General features: G+C 45.5%; 1 protein-coding gene and 1 pseudogene across 2 annotated transcripts in view; both read left to right on the top strand.

Annotated features, from left to right (window-relative positions):
* Positions 1 to 3,111, top strand: part of LOC143025927 (uncharacterized) — an 18,565-nt pseudogene extending 15,454 nt beyond the window's left edge.
* A 6,648-nt stretch (positions 3,112 to 9,759) lies between these two features.
* The window catches only part of LOC143026279 (uncharacterized), a 28,589-nt gene continuing 21,449 nt past the window's right edge, over positions 9,760 to 16,899 (top strand). For both annotated transcript variants that reach the window (XM_076186390.1, XM_076186391.1), the window contains exon 1: positions 9,760 to 10,335. The gene's annotated coding sequence lies outside the window, so the exon portion shown is untranslated. The remainder of the gene's footprint in view (positions 10,336 to 16,899) is intronic.

Here is a 16,899-nt window from a genome sequence, read left to right as displayed (position 1 = left end):
CAGAGTGTGCCAGTTGCTTTAATCGGGAACTAAAAATACAACTTAGACGAGTGCCGAATAAATAAGATAAGCTGTTAACCGACTAATACTTTTTCTATCTGAATGATTAGTATAAAATAATATAACAAAGAAAATAAAGATAAAGCCTCACTCTCCACCATTACACAAGATCGCCGATTGTTCTCATTCTCTCATTTTTTCTGTCTTTTGTGTTCTGTGTTCTGTACCTCTCCTCTCTCCCTCACCCAGTCATCATTCCTTTTCCCTCTCTTACACTGTCTCCCTCTTTCCTCTCCCTCCCTCCCACTTTCCCCATTTCCTCCTCTCCCTCCCTCCCACTTTCCCCATTTCCTCCTCTCCCTCCCTCCCACTTTCCCCATTTCCTCCTCTCCCTCCCTCTCACTTTCCCCATTTCCTCCTCTCCCTCCCTCTCACTTTCCCCATTTCCTCCTCTCCCTCCCTCTCACTTTCCCCATTTCCTCCTCTCCCTCCCTCTCACTTCCCCATTTCCTCCTCTCCCTTTCGCCATTTCCTCCTCTCCCTCTCACTTTCCCCATTTCCTCCTCTCCCTCCCTCTCACTTTCCCCATTTCCTCCTCTCCCTCCCTCTCACTTTCCCCATTTCCTCCTCTCCCTCCCTCTGTGAGGCGGCAGATGATTTCTTTCCCCCGCGAGGCGGCGGACGATTTCTTTCACGCGAGGCCCCATCGAAGAACGGCTCATTCATCGCGTGGACCACAGCGGCAGATGACAGCTGCGCTTACCTCCACTTCCAAGAAGAGAGGCCTTTCATTACGAGAGGCCCATCGAAGAACGGCCCATTCACCGCGTGGACCTCAGCTGCGCTATCAGAGGTCATGAAGTGACCTCCCCTACATTCATCTGTCAAATCACCCAAACAACACGACTTTGCGCTCAATCCAGGGTCAGAGTTCACACCTACGGCTCTGGCCCCCTCTTGCACCTCAAGACATTCTATTGGCTGCCTTCTTGTGGGCACGCCCATTTTTGTAATTAGATTAAATTAGCTAGGAAAATCTGGCATCTCCCGAAGTCTTCTTCGGACCTGCCAGCGATGTTTTGTATTAGAACTAGGCAGACCAATAAAGAAGAAAGACTCACCAACGTGTTTGGAAGTATCAAACCAACCTTCCAACAGTGGTGGCAGCAAGTGGATTCGAACTCTAATCCATATCTACAAGCAACCAGCGCAAGCACGACGTCCTGGCCATCGCCAACAATTCACGCGACACCGACGAATACTCGAGCTTCGCCATCCCCACCAACTAGCTGCCCAACGGACTTCATCTCCACAAACCAGCTGCTCAACAGACTTCCATTCTCCACCACGCCCTCCAACTCGAGCGACGAGAGCTTCGCTACTACAACCAGCTGCCCATCGAGCGAAAAGAGCTTCGCTACTACAACCAGCTGCCCATCGAGCGAAAAGAGCTTCGCCACTACAACCAGCTGCCCATCGAGCGACGAGAGACTCCGTCACTGACACCCAGCTGCACATCGACGAGATACCTTCCGCAGCTGCCTGACCGACCGACCTTCGCCGCTGTTTCCAGCTGCACAATACGAGCGACGAGACACCTCCGCAGCTGCCTGACAGCTGTTGTCGTACCGCATCCAGCTGCTCTCACGCACATCGACCGACCTCCGCCGCTGTCCAGCTGCTCAACAGCTACGTCAAGAAGACACGTATAGCTCCTACAAGCCCCTTCTTTTATTTTTATTTTCTCAAAGTAATACATGGGATTTGTATACAGTGCTCCCTTACCCATACATTCTGATAATTCAACAGAGCACTAACCTTTACCTACATTACAGCACTTCCATGAACGCAGGACCCTCTCACAACTCCCCATCACCCTTTCCTCCATCACCCTGGGCGCGACCGCAACCGCCCATCACCCGTTCCCTCCATACGTCAACTTGGGTAAGTAGATATATTTGTTTTATATCCACCTAGTGCAACAGGATCCCTTTAATTGTTTTTTTCTCATGCAAAACAGCAAACACCACCCATACACCAGATACAGAACCGTTACACGTAGCCAATCTGCACAGATCCCGCAAGACATGGAACAACAACAACAACAACAACAACAGCAACAGGCTAGCTCCTCGGGACAAGGTGCAACTGCCGCGCCTACCCAAAATTTAGTTACTCTCATAAAAGACGAAACGACCCTCCCTTTGTTTAATGGTAATAATATACCAGTGCACAATTTCCTGAGAGAAGTGGACGCTGAAATTGCACGTAGAGGCGCCACAGGTGATAAGACTAAAATCTCTATATTGACGTCTAGGATCGACAAACATGACACAGTAGCAGGATACATAATACACGCAGACGCCTTCCTCGAAATAGACACATACGCAGAATTCGTGAACGAGTTCAAGAAGGCCTTTGATATTTTTGAACCGCTTGGTGCCTTCTCAACCATTTATTCTGTAGGGAAAGAGTTAAATCACCCACCTTACCAACCTAAGGATAAAGCAGTGAGTGTAGCAACCTCCGTAAAAACAAAATTGAGAGACGATCTATGTAACAGTAAATGGGTAACAAACGGAATGATGAGTGTGGAATATGTCGTATCCATGGTAGCCTACCTTGTTTTCCTTTCTCAATTGCACCCAGAGACGTTGCGACGAGTAGGCACCTCCGCCTTCAAACCTGATGTCAAATTAGCGAGATTCGCTAGACAATTTCCTGACTCGGACAAGGCGACCGAGGAAATAGAAAGCCAGACTACACCTATTACACGCAACCACATGATAGCCCAGGTAACACAGGCCACTCCCCCTATCATGAGATCAAGACATACATCATGCACACGTCATCAGTCACGTCACAGGTCCCCCTCAAGGACACGGAAGTTTTGCAACTATTGCCAGAAAATAGGACACACAGACGACATATGTTATCGCAAATTCCCCACAACACCCAACAAGCACTGCAGTTATCATGGAATATGCTTTCACTCATCAGACAGATGTAGAGTTCTATGTTCACGCTCCTCACACAACCGAGGATCCACCTACTCTGCCAGGAATTCACGTAACTCATCCCCGACACATTCACGTCATACATCTCCTGTGAGACATGCACGCCACTCCTCCCCTGCTAACCTGTCACATAACTCATCATCTACCTGACTCCTCAGTAAGAAACCAAACAGCCGGTTAAGATCAGACAACCCTTACACTGACATACAAACGTCCATGTTGCCAGTTCACACGCTTGACGTATCTGATACATCTCCTCAGACATTAATTTTCAATGCCACGACTGGAAACACCAAATTGAAAGTGTTCCTTGACACGGGTTCACCAGTGAACATTATGTCAGTAAATAGTTTTCATAAATTGCGCACCCAAACAAAGCGAGTGACTATTCTAGAACCACCAGATGTCAATTTGTGCAATGTGGATGGGATTCCCTTCCCCATCATTGGAAAATTTTCTTTAGACATTAGCTTCAAGAACGAGTGCCCATCCATTACAGTTCCTACTTATGTAGCAGATGTTCATTTCCCTGCTGATGTCCTCATAGGCTTAAACTTGATGAAGCAGCATAACATTATTATATATCCTGCTCAGCATGGCATCATTTATGCAAACCATTTCCTCCCAGCATTGCCTTCAGCAATTTCCCCTACAGTCAACCACCTCAAGGTGACCGAACAGGAAAAGCCCAAGTTAATTTCAAGTAATTTTAGCCAAAATAGTCAAACCAAAACTCTAATCTCTGACAACGGCAGTGAGTTCAACAATGAGATTCTTTCGAACATTTGCGAGTATTTCCAAATCAATAAATGTAATACTACTGCTTATCATCCTAGTTCAAATGGCCTCGTTGAGCGCCAAAATAGAAAGATTCTCAATGTTATCAGACATCTTGCTTCTGACATTCAACCCTCCTGGGATGAACATGTTCCCATGATTCAAGCGTGTCTAAATTCTGCAATAAATAAATCAATATCAGAGTCACCCCATTTTGTTCTTTTTGGTTCAGACAAACAGCTCCCTTATGATCTTCTCCTTTCAGATTTACCACCAATCTATAATTTCAATGACTTTGTGAAGGTTAAAGTAGCAAATTTTAATCACCTTTTCAAAAGAATACATAATTCTCTCCATCTAACGAAGGACGAAATGGTCCGTTTGCACAACAAATCAGCCAGAACTGACACCTTTGATATTGGAGACATTGTTTACACTCTTAACCACACACCTACCTCTAAGCTTTCAGCAAAATTCTCGGGTCCCTATCGTATCCTTGACCACGAATCCAACAATAAAGTAAAGGCACTCAGTTTGCAAACTATGACAGAGACTCTGTTGCATAAAGATCACATAAAAAAGGTTCCTCGTGGCTTAGACATAGAAAATGTTAATTCCCCAACTACCTCTCTTCAGGATAGAGACGACACCTCAAAAACCGTCTCGCAAAATCCGCCAGAACCATTTTTCCATTATAATCTACGTAACAGAGCCACACCTTCATAAATGTATATTCCTTGTATAGGTGAACGGAAACAATATCTACTTTCCAATATTCTTAATTTCAAGCTCTCATGTTTTTCATATATTTTATTCTTGTATATAATCCTAATGCCAAGGCCTTGTTAAGGACCTTGCCTTGTGTTTTGTTCTTGTTTCTCTGTGTGTACAGTCACCGGGACGGTGACAATAGCGTGGCCGAGCATTGTGAGGCGGCAGATGATTTCTTTCCCCCGCGAGGCGGCGGACGATTTCTTTCACGCGAGGCCCCATCGAAGAACGGCCCATTCATCGCGTGGACCACAGCGGCAGATGACAGCTGCGCTTACCTCCACTTCCAAGAAGAGAGGCCTTTCATTACGAGAGGCCCATCGAAGAACGGCCCATTCACCGCGTGGACCTCAGCTGCGCTATCAGAGGTCATGAAGTGACCTCCCCTACATTCATCTGTCAAATCACCCAAACAACACGACTTTGCGCTCAATCCAGGGTCAGAGTTCACACCTACGGCTCTGGCCCCCTCTTGCACCTCAAGACATTCTATTGGCTGCCCTTCTTATGGGTACGCCCATTTTTGTAATTAGATTAAATTAGCTAGGAAAATCTGGCATCTCCCGAAGTCTTCTTCGGACCTGCCAGCGATGTTTTGTATTAGAACTAGGCAGACCTCAATAAAGAAGAAAACCACCAACGTGTTTGGAAGTATCAAACCAACCTTCCAACACCTCTCACTTTCCCCATTTCCTCCTCTCCCTCCCTCTCACTTTCCCCATTTCCTCCTCTCCCTCCCTCTCACTTTCCCCATTTCCTCCTCTCCCTCCCTCTCACTTTCCCCATTTCCTCCTCTCCCTTTCCCCATTTCCTCCTCCCCCTTTCCCCATTTCCTCCTCTCCCTCCCTCTCACTTTCCCCATTTCCTCCTCCTCTCCCTCCCTCTCACTTTCCCCATTTCCTCCTCTCCCTCCCTCTCACTTTCCCCATTTCCTCCTCTCCCTCCCTCTCACCTTTCGCACTTCCTCCTCTCCCTCCCTTTCACTTTTTCCATTTCCTCCTCTCCCTCCCTCTCACTTTCCCCATTTCCTCCTCTCCCTCCCTCTCACTTTCCCCATTTCCTCCTCTCCCTCCCTCTCACTTTCCCCATTTCCTCCTCTCCCTCCCTCTCACTTTCCCCATTTCCTCCTCTCCCTCCCTCTCACTTTCCCCATTTCCTCCTCTCCCTCCCTCTCACTTTCCCCATTTCCTCCTCCCCCCCCTCCCTCTCACTTTCCCCATTTCCTCCTCTCCCTCCCTCTCACTTTCCCCATTTCCTCCTCTCCCTCCCTCTCACTTTCCCCATTTCCTCTCCTTCCCTCTCACTTTCCCCATTTCCTCCTCTCCCTCCCTCATTTCCCCATTTCCTCTTCTCCCTCTCACTTCCCCATCTCCTCACCTCCCTCTCACTTCCCCATTTCCTCTTCTCCCTCTCACTTCCCCATCTCCTCTTCTCCCTCTCACTTCCCCATCTCCTCACCTCCCTCTCACTTCCCCATCTCCTCACCTCCCTCTCACCCTCCCTCTCCTCCCTCTCCCCACTCTCCCTCCCTCTCCTCCCTCTCCCCACCCTCCCTCCCTCTCCTCCCTCTCCCCACCCTCCCTCCCTCTCCTCCCTCCCTCTCTTCCCTCTCCCCACCCTCCCTCCCTCTCCACTCTCTCCCTCCCTCTCCCCACCCTCCCTCCCTCTCCTCCCTCTCTCGCCTCCCTCTCCCCATCCTCCCTCCCCTCTCCTCCATCTCCCAAATCCTTCCTCCCTCTCCTCCCCATCTCCTCACCTCCCTCTCACTTCCCCATTTCTCCTCTTCTCCCTCTCACTTCCCCATTTCCTCTCCCTCTCACTTTCCCCATTTCCTCTCCCTCCCTCTCACTTTCCCCCATTTCCTCTCCCTCCCTCTCACTTTCCCCCATTTCCTCTCCCTCCCTCATTTTCCCCCCATTTCCTCTCCCTCCCTCATTTCCCCCCATTTCCTCTCCCTCCCTCATTTTCCCCCATTTCATCTCCCCATCTTCCCTACCTCTCCCCCATTTCCTCTCCCCATCTTCCCTCCCTGTCCCCATCTTCCCTCCCTGTCCCCATCTTCCCTCCCTCTCCCCATCTTCCCTCCCTCTCCCCCATTTCCTCTCCCCATCTTCCCTCCCTCTCCCCCTCGTCCCTCCCTCTCCCCCTCCTCCCTCCCTCTCTCCCCATCTTCCCAGGTCGTCCCATCTTTCCTCCCTCTCCCCATCTTTCCTCCCTCTCCCCATCTTTCCTCCCTCTCCCCATCTTTCCTCCCTCTCCCCATCTTTCCTCCCTCTCCCCATCTTTCCTCCCTCTCCCCATCTTTCCTCCCTCTCCCCATCTTTCCTCCCTCTCCCCATCTTCCCTCCCTCTCCCCATCTTCCCTCCCTCTCCCCATCTTCCCTCCCTCTCCCCATCCTCCCTCCCTCCCTCTCCCCATCTTACCACCTCCTCCCATCTTCCCTCCCTCTCCCCATCTTCCCTCCCTCTCACCATCTTCCCTCCCTCTCCCCATATTCCCTCCCTGTCCCCATATTCCCTCCCTGTCCCCATCTTCCCTCCCTGTCCCCATCTTCCCTCCCTGTCCCCATCTTCCCTCCCTGTCCCCATCTTCCCTCCCTGTCCCCATCTTCCCTCCCCGTCCCCCTCTCTCCCTCCCCGTCCCCCTCCCCGTCCCCGTCCCCCTCCCTGTCCCTCTCTCTCCCTCCCCGCCCCCCTCTCTCCCTCCCTGTCCCCCTCTCTCCCTCCCCGTCCCCCTCTCTCCCTCCCTGTCCCCCTCTCTCCCTCCCTGTCCCCCTCTCTCCCTCCCTGTCCCCCTCTTTCCCTCCCTGTCCCCCTCTCTCCCTCCCTGTCCCCATCTTCCCTCCCTCTCCCCATCTTTCCTCCCTCTCCCCATCTTTCATCCCACTCCCCATCTTTCCTCCCTCTCCCCATCTTTCCTCCCTCTCCCCATCTTTCCTCCCTCTCCCCATCTTTCCTCCCTCTCCCCATCTTTCCTCCCTCTCCTCATCTTTCCTCCCTCTCCCCATCTTTCCTCCCTCTCCCCATCTTTCCTCCCTCTCCCCATCTTTCCTCCCTCTCCCCATCTTTCCTCCCTCTCCCCATCTTTCCTCCCTCTCCCCATCTTCCCTCCCTCTCCTCATCTTCCCTCCCTCTCCCCATCTTCCCTCCCTCTCCCCATCTTCCCTCCCTCTCCCCATCTTCCCTCTCTCCCCATCTTCCCTCCCTCTCCCCATCTTCCCTCCCTCTCCCCATCCTCCCTCCCTGTCCCCATCTTCCCTCCCTGTCCCCATCTTTCCTCCTCTCCCCATCTTCCCTCCCTTCTCCCATCTTTCCTCCCTCTCCCCATCTTCCCTCCTTCTCCCATCTTCCCTCCCTCTCCCCATCTTCCCTCCCTCTCCCCATCTTCCCTCCCTCTCCATATCTTCCCTCCCTCTCCATATCTTCCCTCCCTGTCCCCATCTTCCCTCCCTGTCCCCATCTTTCTTCCCTCTCCCCACTCTCTTCCCTCCCTCTCTCCATCTTCCTCCCTCCCTCTCTCCATCTTCCTCCCTCCCTCTCTCCATCTTCCTCCCTCCCTCTCTCCATCTTCCTCCCTCCCTCTCTCCATCTTCCTCCCTCCCTCTCTCCATCTTGCGTCCGTCTCACTTTCTTCTGCCCTCCCTCTCCCTATCTTCCCTCCCTCTCCCTATCTTCCCTCCCTCTCCCTATCTTCCCTCCCTCTCCCTATCTTCCCTCCCTCTCCCTATCTTCCCTCCCTCTCCCTATCTTCCCTCCCTCTCCCTATCTTCCCTCCCTCTTCCCCCCTTTCCTTTCTATGAACGAGTCCAGTAGAAGGTACAGTACGTGTGCCATTCAATCCCCCCCACCCCTCTGAATGCTTCAATCCCCAATGCTTGTGCCCATCGGGAACTCTCTACTTACGTTAGATCTGCTTCCACTCTGCTTGCAATCAACCAAGCATCGCATTGGTCAGGTTCTGCGTAGTTTCATGCCAAATTCGGTCAGTCCGTGGAGTTTGTCAGACGACCGCGTCTCCTGCGAACAATGTGTACAATTTCATGTAAATGGCGAATATTCTTTTAAAGTTTATTTGCATAAATTACTTGCTTGATAACAGTGTTTCCTTCCCTCTCCCTCTCTCTCCCCATCCTCATTTCTTTTCCCTCCCCCCTCCCCCTTCTACCACCTTTCCCTCTACCACTCCCTCACCTTCCCTCTCTTCTCTCTCTCTCTCTCTCTCTCTCTCATCCTCTCTCTCCTTCTCTTATCCTGTCGTCCCTCTCTTTCCCTTCTCTTTCACCTCTTCCACTCTCCACACTTCCGCTGTGCTGAACACGGTGGAATTTTGACGTGATCGTGTTTTTGCATTTGGCAACCTTGTATTATGACGCAGCAAATGATGTAGCCGTTGGTAGCTAGTTATCAGATGACCACGCGGCTTTTGGTTGATTTGGTGGATTCTACAACATATTTATTTGTGCTGTGTGAATGCTTAGATGGTCTGTCAGAATTGTATTTCGTTTTCATTTTATTATATTACATCTTAACCTTTCATTCTATTTTTTTTTGTTTTGTTTAGTATGTTATCGCTGCGATTATATCTCGCTTTAATCGTCAGTTACTGACCCGCAATAATTTTGTGGCGTTTGCAATACGAGGCCATTTCATCCGATGGCATCTATTACAGATACTATTTTCAGTGATACTAAACTGTCCTATTAAACTGAGGGATGGTCACTTGACTGGATTCTGAGGTACCTACATTAGGCTCCTCATCCTAACGAGATTTTTTTTTATTTGATTAGTTTCGTTTGATCGATTTCTAACTCAGGTCACAGGCGAACTCCTTTATTTGTTATTTACGTTATTATAGTTTTTATTTATTATTTTATTATTAATATGATTTTTTTTTATCCGACCTAGATATGGATCAAAAGGTCTCCTGTCGGCATGCTCCGCCTTTGTAATCCTTTGTAAAAGAAGAGCTAACCTTTTTCTTCAACTTCACCTAAGACAAGTTTTGTTCTAGTTAACACCAGATTACTTTATTCACCTGGAAGAACCCATTCTTATCAGAGATGAAAGAAATTCTCAACATTTCGTAAAGAATGTTTTATGGGGTCGAAGGGATAAAGAGGAGACTACGCACTGTCAGACATGAAAGACCAACCTTCCATCTCACCGTTTCAGAACTGAAACAGTGAGGCAGAACACTTCCGTGACACTCCACCCGTACATTGCGCAGATGCAACACGCATCACATCCGCGCATGAGCGGTTTAAGTGCAAAAATACGAGGGTTGGCCACTGACAGTCAGCCTTGTAATACGGGCGTCATTTCGTCAGTGTCAGTCTGTATCTGGACCTTCTCCCGTACGTTTGACCACAGAGGGAGACAGTGTGGTCATGAGAACCGTTCATTAGACAGAAAAAATTCTTCAAAAACAGTCCTTGTTTAAACGGAACAGAGGGACGACTTTGTTGGGATAGTTTGCTTGTTACTAGGTCATCGTATCCGTTAATATTTAAGGGTACGATGTAACAGTTCTCAACTACATGGCCGTTTTGATCGTTCGCCAGTGACGCTTCAAGTATTGTGGCCGTTATTCCAACTATCAAACATATTGACCGTTAACGATTTTATCCGTTAAGTAACACGGTGTTCCAACAGAAACGATGTTGTTCGGCCCTCTCCAGCGAGGAGGCTTTCTGTAGCCTCTGACACGTTACTTCGATTGACTCGCCCATCTACGAGTAGGGCTACGGCACGGAAGAAGGGGTCAAGGAAGGTAAGCAGTGTTGCTCGAGTTTTATCATTTATTCTCCCCATCATTAGGCGGGCTCGGGTTCCGAATAGCGACTGTCATAACAGCGACTGTCAATAGAGCGACTTCACAATCGCGATTCTTTTAAAACAGCGACCATCACAACAGCGACCACATGATAGCGATTGTATTATAAGAGCGACTGTCATAACAGCGACATTATCGCATCAGCAGTCCTCCAAATGTTGCTATCATTATTTTTTTTACCATTGAAAGAAAATATATTATTAAAATAATTAAAAGAAAAATTACTTATACATCATTTCAGGTAACAATATTTTTTGCACATACTGTGTGAAAATGAAATTAAATTTATGAAACAAATTATCTAAATTGAAATTATACAACTTTCATATGTGGACTAAGGTAAATGGTGTTATCATTGCACAAAAAGTTGCCTAACATTGATAACATATTATAACAAGGAGTCTAGGGTTGGGTTGTTCAAAAACTAATTCTGGCGTTAGTTTATCTTGATGTTCATGATGCTTAATGTCAAGATAGATTTAACGCCAAGACAATGTAAAAATTTGTTTTGAACAACCCAGTCCAGAAGTTCAACATCATTATGGGCATACAGGAGGGGAGCGCATGGAATGTAGGATGTTTCGGCCACTGACGTTTCGGCCAGAACTCTGCAGGGTAGGACGTTTCGGCCAGTCCTCCAAATGTTGCTATTATTATTTACTTATTATTGAAAGAAAATGTATTATTAAAAGAATTAAAGAAATATATATAATTTCAAGTGACAATATTTTTGCACATACTGTGTGAAAACGAAATTAATTTTATGAAACAAATTATCTAAATTGAAATTATACAGTGCACCAAATTATCTAAATTAAAATTATACAGCTTTCATGTGTGGACTAAGGTAAATGGTGTTATTGTTGCACAAAAAGTTGCCTAACATTGATAACATATCATAACAAGGAGTCTAGGGTTGGGTTGTTCAAAAACTAATTCTAGCGTTAGTTTATCTTGATGTTAAAAGTCATGGTAACGCTCTGTGTTATCATGATGTTTAATGTCAAGATAGATTTAACGCCAAGATAGTGAAAAAAATTATTTTGAACAACCCAGTCCAGAAGTTCAACATCATTATGAGCATGCAGGAGGGGAGCGCATCGAATGTAGGATGTTTCGGCCACAAACGTTTCGGCAACTGACGTTTCGGCCAGAACTCTGCAGGGTACGACGTTTCGGCCAATCCTAAATGTTGCTATTATTATTTACTTATTATTGAAAGAAAAATATTATTAAAAGAATAAAAAAAAACCGACGTAGGACGTTTCGGCCTGTCCTCCAAATGTTGTTATTATTATTTACTTATTATTGAAAGAAAATATATTATTAAAAGAATTAAAGAAATATATATCATTTCAAGTGACAATATTTTTTGCACATACTGTGTGAAAACGAAATTAAATTTATTAAACAAATTATCTAAATTTCTATACAGTGCACCAAATTATCTAAATTAAAATTATACAGCTTTCATGTGTGGACTAAGGTAAATGGTGTTATTGTTGCACAAAAAGTTGCCTAACATTGATAACATATCATAACAAGGAGTCTAGGGTTGGGTTGTCCAAAAACTAATTCTGGCGTTAGTTTATCTTGTTATCAAAAGTCATGGTAACGCTCTGTGTTACCGTGATATTTAATGTCAAGATAGATTCAACGCCAAGATAGTGCAAAAAATTATTTTGAACCCAGTCCAGAAGTTCAACATCATTATGAGCATGCAGGAGGGGAGCGCATCGAATGCAGGATGTTTCGGCCACAGAATATATATCATTTCAAGTGACAATATTTTTTGCACATACTGTGTGAAAACGAAATTAAATTTATTAAACAAATTATCTAAATTTCTATACAGTGCACCAAATTATCTAAATTAAAATTATACAGCTTTCATGTGTGGACTAAGGTAAATGGTGTTATTGTTGCACAAAAAGTTGCCTAACATTGATAACATATCATAACAAGGAGTCTAGGGTTGGGTTGTCCAAAAACTAATTCTGGCGTTAGTTTATCTTGTTATTAAAAGTCATGGTAACGCTCTGTGTTACCATGATGTTTAATGTCAAGATAGATTCAACGCCAAGATAGTGCAAAAAATTATTTTGAACCCAGTCCAGAAGTTCAACATCATTATGAGCATGCAGGAGGGGAGCGCATCGAATGTAGGATGTTTCGGCCACAGACGTTTCGGCAACTGACGTTTCGGCCAGAACTCTGCAGGGTACGACGTTTCGGCCAATCCTAAATGTTGCTATTATTATTTACTTATTATTGAAAGAAAAATATTATTATAAGAATTAAAAAACCGACGACCGAGCAACCGACCAGTAAATTCACTTCAGCGAACTTATCTCACGAAGTGAACACAAACATGTAAACACAAACAAATAAATATGAGCGATAGATACATAAGTCTGCGACCTTTTGAGCATATTTCATTCTGAACCTATCTCACAAAGTAAACACAACTGAACGCGCAAATACAAACACGAAAACACAAGCAATTGAAACATAAGTCTGCGACCATTCTGACCGGTCGATAGTAAAGTCGCTATTATTACAGTCGCTGTTATAATGCGGTCGCCATTAGGACAGTCGCCGTTTTGAAAGTCGCTCACCTGATTACGTCGCCCTTATGAAGTCGCTATTATGACTGTCGCTGTTTTGACAGTCGCTATCCGGCCCGGATCCCCATCAGGCGATTCTGTTCAACGAAGAAACCACCCTCTGTATGCCAGATGGCGAAACATTTTTGGGTGTCACACCTGCCTTTATCAAAACAATTTCGTTAAGCCATGGAGGCGCTTTTTTGAAAGATAAGCCTGGTAAAAGAAAGACCGCTGTAAAAAAAAAACTGATATCGGAACTTCAGTACAATGAAATCTCCTCCCATCTTCCCTCCCTCTCCCCATCTTCCCTCCCTCTCCCCATCTTCCCTCCCTCTCCCCATATTCCCTCCCTCTCCATATCTTCACCCCTCCCTCTCCCTATCTTCCCTCCCTCTCCCTATCCTCCCTCCCTCTCCCTATCTTCCCTCCCTCTCCCTATCTTCCCTCCCTCTCCCTATCCTCCCTCCCTCTCCCTATCTTCCCTCCCTCTCCCTATCTTCCCTCCCGACAATGATAGTGCTGAAGGTGACCTACTACCAGAAAGAGTCTTCAAGTGGTCGGGGACCCAAATCTTTTAACCTTTCTGGAATTCTGGTGGCTTAGTATCTGGCACTTGTGACCAACTTTCTTAAGGGCCCTTGATGTCAAACCACCTGAGTATTGAATCATTTTTTTTTATGGAAGGATTCTTCCCTGAAGCTTGCCGGTATTGTCTCCTGAGCTTGTCATCTGGTAACAGTGTCAAGAGTTCTAGAGAGAAGCGTAGACAGGGAAACCATCGTGGGAAATTTTTTTGATTTTTCATTAAAAAAAAAAGAGAGAGAGAGAGAGAGAGAGAGAGAGAGAGAGAGATTCAAACTCTTGGTGCTAGAGATCACCAGCTAGCGTTAAACAGCTGGTGACAATCATTACCAACGAAAATTCCACTGCAACATCTTGTAAACAGTTCCTACATTATTCCGCAATGAAATACATGTAAAATAGCAAATACAGGACCGATCTCAACGACTCAGTCTCTCAGGCATCTTTTGTACTCTTTGTATAGGTTCTTTCCATTGAGACAAGGCTTGCCAGGCATAAACATTAGAACAGAAGAGCGAGTAAAGTTGTTCTGCATCTTTCAAATAGTTTTGTCGATCGAAATATTGTAATGGCATTGAAACGGCATTGGCAAACACTTAAGCCCCTCGGTAGTTCTTCAGCATTTCTAGGTTTAGCGACGAGATCGCCGACAACTTCTGCAGCAACGATGGAGCCGCCCCCTCGCCATCGGCAGGCACCGCCGCCGCCGCCGTTGTGTTGTGTTAGATTAATGTTTCCCAAACTTATCCAGCACGTGACCTCTTTCAGCAGTACCAAACCCACCATGACCCAGACCTTTATAAGCCATCTGAAAGGGTACCAGTTTTTTACATCACCGATACATTATCTTAAATTTTAAAAGATTAATCACGGCAGAGAGAACAATAACAAAACACTTGTTAATGTTTATCAATGTTTATTAAAAAAGATTTATTTAATCATGTATTTTAATGAGAAGGATAGGTTTACTTTTCTGATGCGAGCAAATCAATACGCGGGTCTGTGTGGCTGAATGTACATACAGTTGGACCCTCCATGACCCCCTAGACCAAGGGTTCTCAACCTCCTTCCTCATATATCCCGTTCTTATGGGTTGCTGTTCTTTAGCCTCCTAGAAATCCCGTCACTAGTGGATAGAGCCCTAGTGTATCCACTAACTATCCCTAGTTTTTTATTCGTGGCCCTATTTGTGAGCCACGGTGGCCCTTAAGGAGCCACTGAACCATAGGTTAAGAACCACTGCGGCCTAGACCAAACTACAGTAAATACTCACATTTAGTCAGTGAAAATGTCTTTGTGCAGACAGGCTGGATGGGTTTGGGGTTTGGCTCCCGTTCTTTTATAAAAGTGTGTTTTTTATTACTGCGAAGATTTCACTTGTTTTTGAAGAAAATATTGAAGTGTTTGCTGATAAATCAGACTTATCTAATCAAAGTTGAAATACTAAATGCAGAAAAGAGGAATTATGAAAAAACAGGTTTGGTAATTCCTCTATGAAGATAACATTAAACTTGCTACATGTGCAGAGGGACTATTGCTTCAATAGAGGAAAGCCTTATCACGACACAGCCATGGCAATAAAATTTTAAACCTTAAAAATGACCGAATTAAAAAGGATCATTTCCGGATCCATATATCTTTATTTTCAGACGGTAAATTGATAATGCTGATAGTTACGGCTTCCTGTCGGTATGCATGACCTTGACGGGAACATACGTCGAACAACATGTAGCCGGAAGTTACGTCACTTCCGCAGATATGTTGTCCTAACAGGTAGAGGGTGCGAAGCCGTAAGAGTCGCAATGGTCAACATATTTACGTCATTATGATCTGTATCACTACGTCGTAGTGGTCAATATCTTTAGCATCACCATTGTCAATATCTTGTTTCATAATGATCGGGTCGCATGCTAGAGTTTGATTCCTGGGACCCGATGTGGATTGCTGGTTTGGTTTCTGACAGCTCTGGCCAGGCGGGGAGGCGACCCATCATCGGACTGAAAAAACCCAGCGGCTTGCCGCAACTGACAGGGCTTTGCTCTACCAGGGGTTTCTCACTTCCCACTGCATGGGAGTGGGATGGTGAGCATAACGTTAATAGGGGATGTTGATGTGAAATTTTTTAACAGATCTCTATCCCCTTTTGTTCAATGGCATTTGTTTCCTCTACTCTTTTTTTTTTTCTTTTTTTTTTACCCGCTGGGCGAAGAGGCAAATGAAACCAAGATTGACCTCGCTGGTTTTGCGAAATGCAAGACAAAATCTGGCCAGGCTAGCAATACATTACTTCGTTCAGTAGAAGGAGATCTGAAGCAGCAGGAAGTAGCGTTTTTTTTTTTTTTCTTTTTTTTTTACAAATTTTTATTTTCAAAATTTCTGATCTCACTCTTGATAAAAAAAAATTCTTGTCGTTTTGAAGAGACCTACGCTGATTTGGCGTATACTGTACATTCAAGTCATTCGGTAGAGCCTGGTACAAGCCTCTGCTTTGTAAACTACCCTATTGTATCTATCCCATCTAGATTTTACTTCGGATTTTCGTAACTCTTCTATAGATGCTGTTGTAAACTGTCACCGTCCTCCTCTCGGTCCTATGACATCATCTGTCCAACTGGATTCTCTTACATTTTTCCTCCTGTTCATAAATATTTTGCGTAACACCACATATAGCTCAATCCAATCATGCTGACGATATTACTACATTTCAATTCATTCTTTAGACGTCCTCCTCAACATCCTGAATAACGGCTGCAGAACATTTAGCTTTAGAGTTCTTAGCTACATCAAAGTGGGACTGACCACCTACCGTCTTTCAACGACATCAAGACTCCTTTCCTTCATTTAACGCAATCTTGTCCAATGGCACTCGCCTTTTCCATTAGGACACAGATTTTTTTTTTTTTTTTTTGTAAACTCGACAGTAAAATTCAACAAGAACCCACTGTGTTGGATAAGAAGAAATGAAATAAATGATATCCATATATTTCGATAACGGACTGTGATCCTCTTCAGTGGAATACAGAGTAGTGGAGCAAAAGGCATGTCTTATGTACATTAAAAGAAGGAACATGGTTCATGTTGAATTTTGCGAATGTGTTACGACATTACTTTGTAACAGTCGACAATAAAACTTGAACATATGTTAACGCTAAAACAGCCTCAACGAAGCGCTGTTTTCTGTACCGTCTTGGAAAAACTCCATATCAGTTACTGACTAATACTCTCTGTACGGGGTAAGCATATCACGTTTGGAATAGTTCACTTCGCTCGGGTTTCTAAAGCAGGTAGAGTCCAAAATATCATCAACACT

Source organism: Oratosquilla oratoria, chromosome 6, assembly GCF_046742065.1.
Source record: "Oratosquilla oratoria isolate Oo_2021 chromosome 6, ASM4674206v1, whole genome shotgun sequence".
Classification (NCBI taxonomy): domain Eukaryota; kingdom Metazoa; phylum Arthropoda; class Malacostraca; order Stomatopoda; family Squillidae; genus Oratosquilla; species Oratosquilla oratoria.
Note: the sequence above shows the minus strand (reverse complement) of the source record. Positions and strands in the feature narration are given on the sequence as shown.